The sequence below is a fragment of the Cyprinus carpio genome, chromosome B1, assembly GCF_018340385.1.
Source record: "Cyprinus carpio isolate SPL01 chromosome B1, ASM1834038v1, whole genome shotgun sequence".
Classification (NCBI taxonomy): domain Eukaryota; kingdom Metazoa; phylum Chordata; class Actinopteri; order Cypriniformes; family Cyprinidae; genus Cyprinus; species Cyprinus carpio.
In genome coordinates this window covers 24237984-24253330 of record NC_056597.1, presented here as the reverse complement: position 1 = coordinate 24253330, position 15347 = coordinate 24237984, and positions in this window count along the sequence as shown.

The window sequence follows — 15347 nt, the reverse complement described above, 5'->3', positions numbered from 1 at the left end:
TTATTATTCAGTTTGCTTTATTACATTGTTTTAAAATGAAAATGTTTACATTTAAATAAAAAAAAATGAATTTGTTCAAAAACAGTTCTGCTTTTAATTCTTCATTGCGTAGCTACAAGGTGCTGGAAACGCTCCTCAGAGATTTCAGTTTTAACCTGAGATAACATATATATGTGACTAATGAAATATAAGTACTGCAATGAGTGTCATTGATCATCTGATTCTTTGTTTAGACGGTCAGATGTTCTTCTTCCATATGGATCATCTCGGCTGATGATGGAGAACATCTTGATCTTCAGGTTTTGTTCGTGTAGCTCCAGTGATGCTGAGAGACACCAAATACTCACATATTCTCACATTCATGTTAATATTTCACCTCAGCTGATCACCTAAATTGCATTTATCATCTGATCGTGGTTGTATCTCTCTATAAGTGCTATTGGATCTTAGTGCTGCGTTCGACACTATTGACCACACCATTCTTTTGAATAGAATAGAAAACTTTGTTGGCATTAATGGAAGTGCATTAGCATGGTTCAAATCATACTTATCTGACTGCCATCAATTCGTAGCAGTGATTGAAGAGGTATCATATCGATCACTAGTGCAGTATGGAGTACCTCAAGGCTCAGTACTAGGGCCATTACTTTTCACGCTTTACATTCTACCCTTGGGAGATATCATCAGGAAACACAGTGTTAGCTTTCACTGTTATGCCGATGATACTAAGCTCTATATTTCTTCACAGTCATCTAAATTGCATTTGTAATGAATAACGTTATTCGTAAACTATACATACAGCAGCTTAAAACATATTTGGATAATGTTGGACACTTACATCACACTTAAAAGTGTATAAATGTCATGCACTAGAAATAAAAGGTTGATATTGCTTGCAAGGTCACACTTCTAAAAAGTAATGCAGGAGACCTGTCACCACAACCTGAACAAATGCGATTGCAAATTATAATTATTGATGATTTAATTAAAACTATTAAGTTGCAGACATTATTTTGATATGTTCTGATGATAGAATGATGTTGATCATTACATCAGCTTAACATTGTGTGTAATGTAAACTCAAATCTCTGCGTTGCTGGTGACAGTAAAGAAGATTTTTAGCTGAAACTGTGCTCCTTGGTGATTCATATAATGTAAGTCAATGGGAACCATCACTTTGAGAGTCGGAAAAACATGTACAGGTAACACAAAATTAACCCCCATGGCTTCTGGCGTTATATGTTGAGGTATTATGAAGCAAAACAATCAGTCTGTGCAAGAACTGAACATAATTTATATTATTATTATCTGTAATCCAGAGCCTCCACATTGATTTCTGGTTCGTGAATAAAAACCTGTTCTTTTTAGTGAATCAGTTCACAAGATCAGACTGAATCTTCTGACACAGTTCTTGGCTCGAGCAGCACAGATCTACGAGTTATTTAATCTCAACTTACTTTCAGATGCCTGACAGTCACTCCGACTGGAAATGAGCTGAAATAGTGGCGTATCTGATCCTGTGATGAATGATTCAAGGCTTCAGTTCCTCCAGCAGTCACTGAACTGAGGAAACAGTTCGACTCGGACCGAAGAAAGATGAGTTTTTATGGTTTCTCAGTGTTTCTGTAAAAAGGTGAGCTGATAAAGGCTAGTTTATTCACTTTATATGCTTTAGAAATTTAAAACATCCATATTTCACATCATTATTGGGTGCTTTAATAATATAATTTCCAGCGATATCGTTGACTTGATTGTACTGATACTATCTGAACTGAACTGAGCTGGACGATGACATCACTGAATCAGACTGACTTTAACCAAAATTGAGTGTTTACTGTTGTCCTTTTGTATTATTACACACAATTTTTCCTATTTAATACTATAAAGCTGCTTTGACGCAATCTGTATTGTTAAAAGTGCTATATAAATAAAAGTGACTTGACTTATAATTGTGTATACATTACATCATTGAGTGATTATGTAAACAAACTAGTGAACTGAACCAGTTCATTGAAACAAACTCTCTGAAAGAATCAGTTTACGGAAAAGAATCAGATTACAGAATACTCTGAACTACAGCTAATAATGAAGTAAGTAATTTTCAGTTTCTTGCACAGACCGATCGTTTCGTTTCATAAGACCTCAATATATCGTCAGGAGTCATGGGTATTAATTTTGCGTTGCCTGATATGCTTTTTTTGACTCTCAAAGTGGCGGTAGCCATTGACTTGCATTTTATGAATCACCAAGGTGCAACGGTTTCAGCTTAAAATCTTCTTTACTGTTCTGCTGAAGAAGTAAAAAAAAACATCTTTGATGGCCTGAGGGTGAGTAAATAAACAGCAAATTTAAATTTTGGGGTGAATTCTCACTTTAAGCATAATTTCATTAGAAGTTGTCATCAGTGTTGGGAAAAGTTACTTTTAAAAGTAATACATACCAATATTGCATTACTCCCTTAAAAAAGTAACTAATTATGTTACTTAGTTACTTTTTGTGGAAAGTAATGCGTTACGATACTTATGTGTTACTTTTTAAATCTGGGCAGTGCTTGCTTGTTATTTTTAATATAAATTTTTTTATTTTTGGCAAATGTAAAAGCCCTTTCACACCAAAAGCCTCAGGCTGAAGGAAAAGTAAATTCATGTCTGTATAACAGAACGAAGAAGAAGAAAGATCAACACTCTTCAGCAATAAAAAAAAGAAGAACAAATGTTAGTTTATACAGAGTAATTTTTGCTTATAAGTATGGTTGAGTTGGATCATCGAAAGCTCAGCGGCAAAGACACTGATTGATAAAATGGGATTTAATACATAAAGAATATTTCAATCAATAAATGGGGAAAAAAAGTAACTAGCATTACTTATTTGAAAACGTAATTCAGATATTTTCTTGTAAATTAAAAAGTAATGCGTTACTTTACTAGTTACTTGAAAAAAGTAATCTGATTACTGATCTGATTTTTTTACTTTATAGAGTGTGCGTTCGTAAAGCATGCATGCTCTTTTAAGTAACATAATTAGTTACTTTTTTAGGGAGTAATGCAATATTGTAACGCGTTACTTTTAAAAAGTAACTTGTACTGTCACACTCGCTTTAATGCTTCAAGTCGAATGCAGTGACCTCCAAACATGTAAGTGTGCCTCATCGGTGAGGAGACAGTTAAGATCGACGGGGAAATGAGTGGTTTTTTTGTGGCTGAGAAGAGAACAGACGACGAGAACGAGAGGGAGAAGGAGGGGACGTTTTGGAGAAACAGGGGACGCCCCTTAGCTGGAAATTCACAGCCTACGCTGCTCGCATATGATGTGGTAAGAATAAAACTTCCAATACGCAGGATCCTTTCCCAAGCGCTATTACAGGTCAGCGAGGAGGACAAGCGTTATGTAAGGATGACGACTGGAAGAAAACTAAATAAGGACTCTGATTACACTATGCTTGTAGAAACTATTCTGAGTATTTGAGAAACACTTTGCTCGTAAACATTCTTCTGAGTGTTCAAGAAAAGCATGCACATTTCTGGTGAGTAATTCTTCAGCCCCAACCAGATGTTCAACCATGAGAAATAAACCATTATGTCACTTCCCTTTTCAATGCAGCTCAAAAAAAACACACACATAACAGACAGTTTAATAAAGACCTTTCATTCATATAGAGAGATGAGATCAGAGTGACAGGTGGACAAGAGACTGAGAACGAGACGCTCGATCAGTAATAAACGAAAGGCGCTGGTACTTCCCAAGGTTTCTAGTGCATACTGCAGAGTTCACACTTAAAAGAGCAGTTCACAAATACTTTCACATATAGGGAAAACATTCACACTCCTGAACAGAATACATCCAGATTTTTATTTACATTTTACTACTGGTCAAAATTTGAAATAAGATTTTTTCGTGTTTTTGAAAGAAGTCTTTCTTGCTCATCAAGGGTGCATTTATTTGAACCTAAATACAGTAGAAAAATATGAAATATTATTAGGATTCAAAACAGCTGTTTTCTATGTGAATATCTGTTAAACTGTAATTTATTTCTGTGATGTGCAGCTGTATTTTCAGCATCATTACTCCAGTCTTCAGTGTCACATGATCTTCAGAAATCATTCTAATATGCTGATTTGCTAGAATTATCACTTTTATTCATCAAGGACACATTAAATTGATCAAAAGTGTCAGTAAAGACCTTTATAATGCAACAAAAGATTTCTATTCCAAATAAATGCTGTTCTTCTGAACTTACTTTCATCTGTGAATCCTGAAAAATAAAATGCATCACAGTTGTCAATGTTTTCAACATTGATAATAATCAGAAATGTTTCTCGAGCAGCAAACCAGCATATTGTGACACTGAAGACTGGAGTAATGATGCTGAAAATACAGCTGCGCATCACAGAAATAAATTACAGTTTACATTTAGTCATTTTCCAGTTGCTTTTATCCAAAGCGACTTACAATTGGTGGATACATAAAGCGATTCTTCTTAAAGAGGCAAACTGACACAGAAAGTGCTTGAAATACAGTACAAGCTAGAAAGAGAAGAAATAAATAGAGAAAGACAATTAGTTTTTTTATGATGAAGTCAAGTATCTTCGAAAGAGATGAGTTTTCAGCTGTCGCTTGAAAATTGTCAGGGATTCAGCATTCCGGATAGAGGTGTGAAGATCATTCCACCAGCCAGGAACGATGAATGAGAATGTTCTGGAAAGTGATTTTGTGCCTCTCTGCGATGGTACAACGAGTCGTCGCTCACTTGCGGATCTCAGACTTCTGGAGGGGATGTAGATTCATAGTAGTGAGTGGAAGTAGAGGGGTGCTGAGCCTGTGGCTGTTCTATATGCAAGCATCAATGTCTTGAACTTGATGTGAGCCGCAACTGGTAACCAGTGCAAGGAGATGAAGAGAGGTGTAACATGGGATCTTTTGGGCTCGTTGAAGACCAGTCGTGCCGCTGCATTCTGAATCATTTGTAGAGGTTTGATTGTGCTTGATGGAAGTCCAGACAGAAGAGCATTGCAGTAGTCCAGCCTAGAAATGACAAGGGCCTGGACAAGAAGTTGTGCTGCATGCTCCGTTAGAAAGGACCTGATCTTTCTGATGTTGTGCAATGCAAACCTGCAAGATCGAGCAGTCTTTGCAATGTGGTCTTTGAAGGTCAGCTGGTCATCAAAGGTTACACCAAGGTTTCTGACCGAAGTTAATGGGGTAATTATAGAAGAACCTAGCTGGATGGAGAAATCATACTGTAGAGTTGGAGTGGCAGGGAAGACAAGAAGCTCAGTCTTTACCAGGTTGAGCTGTAGGTGATATTCTTTCATCCATGCCGAGATGTCCACCAGGCAACCTGAGATCCGTGCAGCTACTGTTGGATCATCTGGTTGAAATGAAAGATAGAGCTGTGTGTCATCAGCATAGCAATGGTAGGAGAAGCCATGTGCCTGTGTGATGGGACCCAGTGATGTTGTGTATATGGAGAAGAGGAAGGGTCCATGAACGGATCCCTGAGGAACCCCAGTGACCAGCTGATGTGCTTTGGATACCTCTCTCCCCAGATCACCCTGAAAGACCTACCAGTGAGATAGGATTCAAACCAGCGAAGTGGAATCCTTGTGATGCCCAGTGATGAGAGGGCAGACGGGAGGATCTGATGATTGACAGTGTCAAAAGCAGCAGATAGATCCAGCAGAATAAGCAAAGCTGATGGGCTGGCCGTGCTGGCCTGGAGGACAGAGGACAAATATCATCTAGACAAGAGGTTAAAGTAGAGCATAAAGTGTCAGTAGCTGCATTCACACCCAGAGATGAGAAATGGGTAGGTGAGGGAAGAGAGGAGGACACTACAGAGGAAAGAGCGTAGGTTTCGTCTAAAAGTAACTGGTATAGGGGTTACTTCATCTCTTTACTATAGATTCACATTAAAAAAAAAACAGCTATTTGAAATTTAAATAATATTTCACAATTTCTACTGTATTTTTGATCAAATAAATACACCCTTGGTGAGCAGAATTATAAGATACAGATTCCAACTTTTTACTACTATGTTAGAGTTGCTAGTAAGCAACTTATTTTGAATTCAAGCAATTAATGTTTTAGAATCGGAATCAGAAAGAGCTTTATTGCCAAGTATGCTTGCGCATACAAGGAATTTTTTTAGTGACATAAGCTTCCAGCACACAGAGACAACAACACACAGACAAAAAAAAATTGCAAATAAATAAATTGTATGAACAGTTGTGCTATAGATGATAATGGAATAGGATTGAGTGAGATGCAGGGATGTACTAGGATGGAGGGGTAACAAATAAATATAAGTATATTGCACATTTTTATTGCATAAGTGGGGAACATTTAACTGTTCATGAGGTAGATTGCCTAGGGGAAGAAACTGTTCTTGTGCCTGACTGTCCTGGTATTTGCGGCTCTGAAGCGCCGACCAGATGGCAAAAGTTCAAAGATGGGGTAACTTGGATGTGAGGGATCCAGAGTGACTTTCTGAGCCCTTTTCCTCACTCTGGATGTATACAGTTCTTTAAGGGTGGGCAGGGGAGCACCAATAATCCTTTCAGCAGTCCGAACCGTTCTCTGTAGTCTTCTGATGTCTGATTTTGTAGCCAAACCAAACCAGACAGTTATTAAAGTGCACAGGCCAGACTCAATAGCCGCATTTCCACTGTCTGGCCAGTGCGAGCCAGGGCTTAAAACGGGCCGGGCCGGGCTAATAGCCTCGGGCCAGTAGCACCGAGGCCAGAATAGCGCTGCGTTTCCACCGTCGGGCCAGAAGCTCCGCTGCGCGTCACTAAAACCCGCCCTTTACACGTCTCTCAGGAACAACGTCATGCAACCCCATCGTTTCACTAACAAAGAGAAGTTATCAGAAAACTAAGAAATAAGTCACTGGAACTAGTGCGATCACAAAACGAACACGATAAAAGCGGCCTTTTGTTTGCATGCGCTGTTAAATATTCAAATTCAAAAGCATCGATGTTTTACTATAAGTGATACATTGACCATAATGAATCAATTTATCAGGACTCAAAATTAATCACACAGAAATAAATGAAATGTATTTCTATTTTATGTATTTATTTTTAACACTTATGAAAATAGCCTGCTTATTCAGTCGAGACTGTTTCTGTTTATTTGTAGCCACAGTAGCCTATATACGTCACATTTAGAATGAATGATAATAACTCTATTTTTATAAAAGCTCCCAAACAAAAATCATTATTATATTTTGATGACATGCTACGCGGAGCTAAACTCTCGAGACGAGACTTATGACAGATAAAATATGTTACTAAATAAATACACAATTGTGATAGAGTATAAGAAGCTGAATTTCTCCAAGTGGTTGCATTTACTATGTTTATTATGGTAACGTTAATGTTTAGCGTGCATAGTCTTTTACATCGCTTGTAAATATTCCTGCCTTTTATGATGATTACAATCCATATCGGATTGCGTTGTTTCAAACACTCGCTGCTGACTGAAAGTGAGTTTTGAGCTCAGCTTATTTTTTAGAAGTTTTTAATGCTGGTGTCATAGCTGTTATCTTTCTGAAATGAACAGCGCTGACACTCTCCAGACGAAAAGAAACTCCGCCTTTGTTCATAACCACTCCTCTAGCCCCAGCTGGCCCGCTTTGGCCCAAGGTTTTCGTCGGGCCAAAAAACCCTGGCCGCTGGCCCCGAGGAAGCCCCGACGAGGCACGATCAAGCCCCGGAAGTGACAGTGGAAACGCGACTGGCCCTGGCACGCACTAGCACACCCGCTTTAAGCCCGAGAGTGGAAACGCGGCTACTGACGGCTGAGTAGAACTGTTTCAGCAGCTCCTGTGGCAGGTTTAACTTCCTCAGCTGGCGAAGGAAGTACAACCTTTGTTGGGCCTTTTCACAATGGAGTCAATGTGATTGTCCCACTTCAGGTCCTGAGAGATGGTGGTTCTCAGAAATCTGAATGACTCCACTGCAGCCACAGTGCTGTTCATGATGGTGAGTGGGGGGAGTGCAGGGGGGTTTCTCCTGAAGTCCACGATCATCTCCACTGTTTTGAGCGTGTTCAGCTCCAGGTTGTTAAGACTGCACCAGACAGCCAGCTGCTCAACCTCTTGTCTGTAAGCAGACTCGTCACCGTCCTGAATGAGGCCGATGACTGTAGTGTCATCTGCAAACTTCAGGAGCTTGACAAAGGGGTCTTTAGAGGTGCAGTCGTTGGTGTACAGCGAGAAGAGCAGTGGGGAGAGAACATAGCCCTGAGGGACACCAGTGTTGGTGGAGCAGCTGTTGGACATGAATTTCCCCAGTCTCACTAGCTGTTGCCTATCTGTCAGAAAGCTGGTGATCCACTGACAGATAGAGCTAGGAACAGAGAGCTGCGTCAGTTTGGTCTGGAGGGCTGTTGGGATGATGGCGTTGAAAGCTGAACTAAAGTCCACAAACAGGATCCTCACATAAGTCCCTGTTTTGTCCAGATGTTGCATGATGAAGTGCAATCCCATGCTGATTGCATCATCCACAGACCTGTTTGCTCGGTAAGCAAACTGCAGGGGGTCCAGTAAGGGTCCAGTGATGTCCTTCAGATGAGCCAGAACCAGTTTTTCAAACGACTTCATGACGACAGACGTTAGAGCCAAAGGCCTGTAGTAGTTAAGTCCTGTTATCTTGGGTTTCTTTGGAACAGGGATGATGGTGGGCCAGCTGGTCAGCACAGGTTTTCAGACAGGTTTACTGTGGATCACCCACTCCTGTACGCTTCAGTAAATTTAGATCATCACAGACAGGATGCAGACCTTAACTCTTTAGAGACGCTGGAGCACGTGTAGATCTCATGGGCTCTTTCATGAGGTACAGATAAAGAGAAAGGAACGTCAGACTGCAAGGAACTTTTTTCATGTTATTCACTTTACTCAAGGGAACTGAATCCATCCAGTCCATCGAATCCACTTCATGTATTTAATTTGGAATTATACTATAATAATATAATTATATATATATATATATATATATATATATATATATATATATATATATCTATATAATATATATATATAATATATATATATATATATATATATAGTACAGGTCAAAAGATTTGGAAACATTACTATTTTTTATATTTTTGAAAGAAGTCTCTTCTGCTCATCAAGCCTGCATTTATTTGATCAAAAATACAGAAAAAAACAGTAATATGTGAAATATTATTACAACTTAAAATAATAGTTTTCTATTTGAATATACTTTAAAAAAAAATAATTTATTCCTGTGATGCAAAGCTGAATTTTCAGCATCATTACTCCAGCCTTCAGTGTCACATGTAACATCCAGTCTATCACATGATCATTTAGAAATCATTCTAATATTCTGATTTATTATGAGTGTTGGAAACACTTCTGCTGTCTAATATATTTGATGAATAAAAGGTTAAAAAGAACTGCAATTTATAAATTCTAATAATATATATTCTAATAATATGTTTCTTTACTAACACTTTTTATCAATTTAACACATCCTTGCTGAATAAAAGTATTGATTTTATTTAAAAAAAGAAAGAAAAAAAAATTACTGACCCCAAATTACTGACCAGTAGTGTACAGTATATTGTTATTACAAAATATTTATATTTTAAAAACATAGCTTCTTTTTTTTTTTTACTTTTTATTCATCAAAGTATCCTAAAAAAAGTATTACATGTTCTGAAAAAATATTAAGCAGCAGAACTGTTTCCAACTTTGATAATGAATCATCATATTAGAATGATTTCTAAAGGATCATGTGATAATGATCCTAAAAATTCAGCTTTGCATCACAGAAATAAATGATAATTTAAAGTATAATAAATTTTAAAAAAAACCAATTATTTTAAATTGTAAATAATATATCACATGATTACATTTTTTTTTCTGTATTTTTGATCAAATAAATGCAGGCTTGATGAGCAGAAGAAACTTCTTTCAAAAACATTAAAAATAGTAATGTTTCCAAACTTATGACCTGTACTGTATATATATATATATTTTAAATGTTACCATTTCAGTTGCATTTTAAAGAATAAAAAGAATAAAAATACAAAACTTGTACATTTCCAGGACAAAATGTGAGTGACTGCCTGGAATTGGTTTGTGGTTACTAAGGTGTGTTAGTGATTGCTAAGATGATTTGAGTTGACTTGTTAGTGGCACATTGCTATATGGTTGCTAGGGTGTTGCCATAACATTGCTACAGTGCTTTTACTGGTGTGCGGTTAAGTGAATAACGTGCAAAAAGTTCCTTGCAGTCTGACGTTCCTTTCTCTTTATCTGTACCTCATGAAACAGCCCATGAGATCTACACGTGCTCCAGCGTCTCTAAAGAGTTAAGGTCTGCATCCTGTCTGTGATGATGTAAATTTACTGAAGCGTACAGGAGTGGGTGACCCACAGTAAACCTGAGAGACAGAGTTAGGGGAAAATGCATCATACTACATGCATGCATGACATTTAAAGTTTCTTGTAAGACGCTTTCATCACAGCTCCGATGCTCAGATTATCATTTAGAGGAAATGTTCTCTTAGTGGGGCTTCTTTCTCTTTTTATTTCATTTAAAATATAGTGCACATCAAATAAAGAAAGTCACAGACTAATCCGTGTGCTAACTTAGGGACATGTTTTGTCTTTTTCACTTTAGATGTTTTGATCATTTTGTCTGTGTTAATGCAAACAGCATTTTCTCAGTAATGTGTTTTTATTAGAATTTTAATATTTCACACTCAATTTTTATTTTTTTTAATTATTTGTTTCATATTTTTGTATATTTTCACACTACTTTAATATTTTATATTCAAAAATTTTATAGAAAATAGTTGCTCAGGACCTCAAAGACAAAACTGTCCTTTTTGAAAACCATTTAATATTTAATCCCAGTGCCATTTAAGCATGAAATCATGCATTATTTGTTAACGGGCTTAATTCTGTTGACAAAGTTTTACTATTTTTAACATTTTTACAATTTTCTTCCCCCCTGGTTTTCACCATTTTCTCAGGTTTGGCATTACTCTTTGTTTCCTATTTTCTGCTTCTGCCGGACAAATTAAAAAAAAAGGTCTGATGTAATTATAATTGTGTGGGTGTTATTAGACATAAACGTGTGGGTGTGTGTTTCCATAAAAAACAACATTGACTTTATGTACACAAACTGGCATTTAACTCTCTAAAAATATTAAATATAAAATTTGTAATTATTGTTATTACATATACATATACATAAATATATATATATATATACAGTACAGGTCAAAAGTTTGGAAACATTACTATTTTTTAATGTTTTTGTAAGAAGTCTCTTCTGCTCATCAAGCCTTGCATTTATTTGAACAAAAATACAGAAAAAACAGTAAATATTGTGAAATATTATTACAACTTAAAATAATTGTTTTCTATTTGAATATACTTTAAAAAAAATAATTTATTCCTGTGATGCAAAGCTGAATTTTCAGCATCATTACTCCAGCCTTCAGTGTCACATGTAACATCCAGTCTATCACATGATCATTTAGAAATCATTCTAATATTCTGATTTATTATGAGTGTTGGAAACAGTTCTGCTGTCTAATATATTTGATGAATAAAAGGTTAAAAAGAACTGCATTTATTCAAAATAAAAAAAAAATTCTAATAATATATATTCTAATAATTTAGTTTCTTTACTATCACTTTTTATCAATTTAACACATCCTTGCTGAATAAAAGTATTGATTTTATTTAAAAAAAAAACAAAAAAAAAAACAATTACTGACCCCAAATTACTGACCAGTAGTGTATATTGTTATTACAAAACTATTTATATTTTTAAAAAACATAGCTTTTTTTTTTTTTTTTTTTTTTTTCATCAAAGTATCCTAAAAAAAGTATCACATGTTCTGAAAAAAATATTAAGCAGCAGAAACTGTTTCCAACTTTGATAATGAATCATCATATTAGAAATGATTTCTAAAGGATCATGTGATAATGATCCTAAAAATTCAGCTTTGGCATCACAGAAATAAATGATAATTTAAAGTATAATAAAATTTAAAAACAATTATTTTAAATTGTAATAATATATCACAATATTACATTTTTTTCTGTATTTTTGATCAAATAAATGCAGGCTTGATGAGCAGAAGAAACTTATTTCAAAAACATTAAAAATAGTAATGTTTCCAAACTTTTGGTCTGTACTGTATATATATATATATATATATATATATTATATTTAAAAACATTTGTGATATCAACCTAAAACTTGGAACACAACTTCAGATTTAAGGCTTTGATCTTCTTCAACAAACATGTCTTGGCAAAGATACATTTCATATAAAATTTTAAAATAGTATTTTTGTGCATTTCTCATAACAAACTCCCTTCGCTGTTTTCCTTTGAACAATAGTCTTAAAGAAGTGTCTTCTTTAAAAAGAGACCAAAGTCTGCGCTCCAAAGCATTCAAGATTTAAGTTTTATATAATATTTTGATGTTTTTGATGTCTGTGTGTTTCTTTAAACTGACGCACAAGAGTTAAACTGAAATTCACTCATGAAGTCGACTAGATTTTGATTTTGTCAATCAAAAGCAACAGTAAAAATAAAGATCACGAGTGATGAATGAAGTGGAACGTATGTGTGTCTCTTAACGTGACGATGGAGAGAAAGTCAGAGAAGGCTGATTATAGCACAATCTTCCCTAATCAGAGAAAGTTCACCAGCATCACACACTGAGTTGGTTCTGGAAAGTCCAGGGTGAAACCACACTGTGGGCAAACCGTAAAAGGTTATGGGTTCGCCTCTAACTCTTGACATCAGGAGCTCGCTCGGTATAAACGCTGGCTCAAATAAGGCTGAAATCCAACTTTCACTAAAGAGGGAAGTACACAGCGCTTGTTTTCACTTTTGCTATGATATCTGAATACGAGGGGAAATGTTTTCGAGTCAAACTGAGACATCTCTTCCGTCCCTGATACTACATCATACGGATGAGATCATCTCAAGAGCGCTGATGTCTAGACTCGTCTTAAACGTTCTGGGTTTGCTATCAGTCTCTCCAGAGTCCCCACATCACCCCAAAACTGCAGCCACTAGAACTAGAGAATTATTTCACCTTCAAAGCAACGAAAATACTGCAATGTGTGACTGCAAACATCAGCTCTAAACCAAAGACTGCTGGGAGTGAAGCGCCTGTTGGATGGACGCCATCAAACTATCTTCTGATTTTACAGCAAACGATCTGTTTGGACACTTAACACAACTACCAGGAACATTCAAAGAACGTATTTAAGATGTTTAGTCCAGAGTGTGTGTAGACCGGGGCTAGTTGTCACGCAGGTTTGTATCTTAGCAACAATGAGGTCTTCACTTATATTATGCAATTTTATATAATATTTACATTTAGTCATTTAGCAGATGCTTCAACAAAATCAACAAAAGAGCAATGATATAGCAAGTCTCATTCAGCGTAACACAGTACACATAGCAAGGTATTTTTTATTTTTTATATTTAATATGTAATAAAATAAATTGCGAAAATATTTTGTATGTTTTGTATGTTGGTTTAAATCTTCAAATTTGTGAATTTCTTAAATAAAAATACATTTAAAAATATAATTTTTAAAATTATTATTGTACATTAATATCAAAATATTAAATAGAAAATTATTATAAGAACTAAATTCTGTCCTTTAAATAAATTTACAAAAAAAATACATTGAATACATTATTTTTATGGGTTAATGTAAAAAAGTAAATAAAAATTATTATATTAAAATTCTATAATAACATTTTAAATAAAAAAATAGTATTATTATTATTACACATTACTATAAAATATTATAAATAAAAATATTAACAATTCTGTCCTTTAAATCTTTTTTACATATTTTTGAATATTATTATTATTATTATTATCATATACACATTAACAGAAAAACATTACAAATATAAAATTATTGTATTAACAGAATTCCGTCCTTTAAATAAAAATAAATGTTCAAAATATAAAATACATTATTATTATACATTAAATGTAAAAAATATTATATTAACAGAATTATGTCCATTAAATAAAAACACATTTACAGAAATATAAATTTCAGAATGATTATATATACATTAGTATAAAATTATTCTAATTACAAAATCATTACATTAACAGGATTCTGTTCTTTAAATAAAACAAATGCACAATAATATTAAATGATTATATATACATTAATATAAACTATTATTAATATAAATAAGTAAAATAAATATAAATTAGTATATTAACAGAATTATGTCCTTTAAATAAAAATAAATGTACAAAAAATATGCAATTTTATATCTATCTATCTATCTATCTATATATATCTCCCTATATATATATATATATATATATATATATATATATTATATATATATAATATCTATATATATATACATTACATAGTACAGGTCAAAAGTTTGGAAACATTTTTTTTTTAATGTTTTTTGAAAAGAGAGTTTCTTCTGCTCATCAAGCCTGCATTTATTTGATCAAAAATACAGAAAAAAAAATGTAATATTGTGATATATTATTACAATTTAAAATAATTGTTTTTAAATTTATTATACTTTAAATGATCATTTATTTCTGTGATCCAAAGCTGAATTTTTAGGATCATTATCACATGATCCTTTAGAAATCATTCTAATATGATGATTCATTATCAAAGTTGGAAACAGTTCTGCTGCTTAATATTTTTTCAGAACATGTGATACTTTTTTAAGAATACTTTGATGAAATAAAAAGAAAAAAAAAGAAGCAGCTATGTTTTTTTAAAATAGAAATATTTTGTAACAACAATATACACTACTGGTCAGTAATTTTGGGGTCAGTAATTTTTTTTCTTTCTTTTTTTAAATAAAATCAATACTTTTATTCAGCAAGGATGTGTTAAATTGATAAAAAGTGATAGTAAAGAAAATATATTATTAGAATATATATTATTAGAATTTTTTATTTATTTTGAATAAATGCAGTTCTTTTTAACCTTTTATTCACAAATATATTAGACAGCAGAAACTGTTTCCAACACTCATAATAAAATCAGAATATTAGAATGATTTCTAAATGATCATGTGATAGACTGGATGTTTACATGTGACACTGAAGGCTGGAGTAATGATGCTGAAAATTCAGCTTTGCATCACAGGAATAAATTATTCTTTTTTTAAAGTATATTCAAATAGAAAACTATTATTTTAAGTTGTAATAATATTTCACAATAGTACTGTTTTTTCTGTATTTTTGATCAAATAAATGCAGGCTTGTGATGAGCAGAAGAGACTTCTTTTTTCAAAAACATTGACCTGTACTTTCCAAACTTTTGAC